The sequence below is a fragment of the Mandrillus leucophaeus genome, unplaced genomic scaffold, assembly GCF_000951045.1.
Source record: "Mandrillus leucophaeus isolate KB7577 unplaced genomic scaffold, Mleu.le_1.0 Scaffold1027, whole genome shotgun sequence".
Classification (NCBI taxonomy): Eukaryota; Metazoa; Chordata; class Mammalia; order Primates; family Cercopithecidae; genus Mandrillus; species Mandrillus leucophaeus.
The window spans coordinates 608895-610996 of record NW_012098399.1 but is presented as its reverse complement, the minus strand read 5'-3'; positions in this window follow the sequence as shown (position 1 = coordinate 610996).

Below are 2102 nucleotides of genomic sequence, written 5' to 3'. Positions count from 1 at the left end.
TCAGCTAATTGATGAGCCTAGGAGAAGAAAGTGGTGATACAGAGCTTAAGGTTTTCTGGGTCCCAACTCTTTGAAGTGACCTCTTCTTTGGATGAATGTGATCTGTCTTCTATCATGGGGCTCATGGCCCATAATTGCGTAGAGGTCTGCAACCCTTGCTATGCCAGTGGTTTGGTAAACAATCTGGATACCAAAGAGCAATAAAGTGTTACAAAACCCTGTTGTGTCTAGATAATCTATGACAAATTTTCCAGTTTGACTTTTATCAAATATATAACTGATATTTTGATCTCCATCTGTGTGATGCTTCTGAATGTTAGTTTAGAAATTTGGGGAGGAAAAAGTGAGCTTCCCACATTTCTCAAAATTTTCATATCCTTTTTTAATTCAAGGACTTCTAAATTTAGAAGGTCTTCATTAATTCTTTGAGTATTGTGGATCTCCATTATGTACAGATAAATGGATTAAATGTTTGTGAGAGAACTTCATAAGTAGTAGTGGCTATAAAATGTTTATTGAGTATTTGATATTGGGTTTGAGTGAAGACAGACACTTACCAATAATAACATGTTGTCTTCATTTGTACATTAAAAAGAAAGAAAATTCAATTTAAAATGAAATGTAAGAAAAATAGATGCTGAACAATGTTAAAACTTGCTGAAGAAAGAATATGGAAGACTCTGTTTTAGACCACAACACTTACAATAATATTATTTTGTCAATAAAGTTATAATATGAGTAAATAAATTACTGTTACTTCTATACAATGATATAAATTTAAATCTGGAAATTACAACATAGGTAATTTAGTTGGAGCCCTTAGTTTTAAAAGAAATAACTTTGAACCATAGCAATTAACTGGTGTCTAAGATTGCATTGACACTTGTATCCAGAAGCAAGAATAGAATCAAGGGCTCCCTACATGAGAATCTGTATGTATCACACCTATTGTAGGACCTAGCACAAATGCTAGATCTCAATCAATGTCAGTGTGCTCTTTTCCCCTCTTTGATTCTAGGATTAGGATACCCGTTCTCCAGTTGCTTCTATTTCTCGTAAAAATCAGAGACTTAACACTTTTCATATGGGCAAAGAGAGTGTATCAGATGAGTAATTTTCAAAGAGAGGGGGAATGAACAAAAAGTTTTTATTTATCAAAATTGATACTGTCTCATGTTGGGGTCCACGTGTTTCCTAAACAAAGGTGTGAACACACAAGACAACACAAGACAAGACAAACATGGCGGCCGCCTCGAATGGCGCACTCTGCTTTATTTCATACAGTCGTTTGTGGAATGTTGCCAAGTCACAAGACACATTGTTGTTTTTCTGACCTTTCCCTGATTCTGGATTTTCAAGATGTTTACAAATAAACAAGCCCCAAGGGTCTGCTGTTAGCAGCTGGCTCCTTTGTCCTCCCTGTTTGCAGGGAAGGAAGGCCCTGCTTTGTTTGCAAGAGCAGGACTTTTCGGGGATGCCCTGCTTCGTTGGCAAGAGCAGGACTTATCACGAACGCCTCGTTTGCGAGCACATAGTCCTCTAAATTTCCCCTTTCCTTATTTACAAGTTTGAATTTCTTTTAAAACCATCATTACATGTTGGGCTCACTGGGATTTGGTGTTTGCTCTTTGGTACTGTCTCCAGCAGACTGTGAAAATGACAAAGGCAAGAACGACAATCAATACATTACTAGAAACAGAGGTCAGCAAAGTTTTTACAGGGCACATAGGGTTCAAAGACATCAAACTTTGTGCAATACCAGTCATCAAATCTGTACCAGTCAGCAATGGTAACTGATTGCAAAATGTTTCAGAAATGTTCTGCATTAATTCTTGTATTTCTAGGGAAAGATTATTATGACCAATTAGAAATCTCTTTATCTCAGTCCAATTATGTACAGTGCTGTTAAAAGGAGCAGGAGTAATAAAAAATTGAGTAGTGTTCCAATCACATTTCAACAAAGCTCGAGTATTCAACACTGTTAGCTGATCTCCCAACCAAGAAAACACTTGCTCCAGATTACCCACTCATTCAGTCAAATGAGCATCTATGTCTTGTTGCTGCAGCCACAACAAATGTGATTGTTCATGCCATTGTTGCAC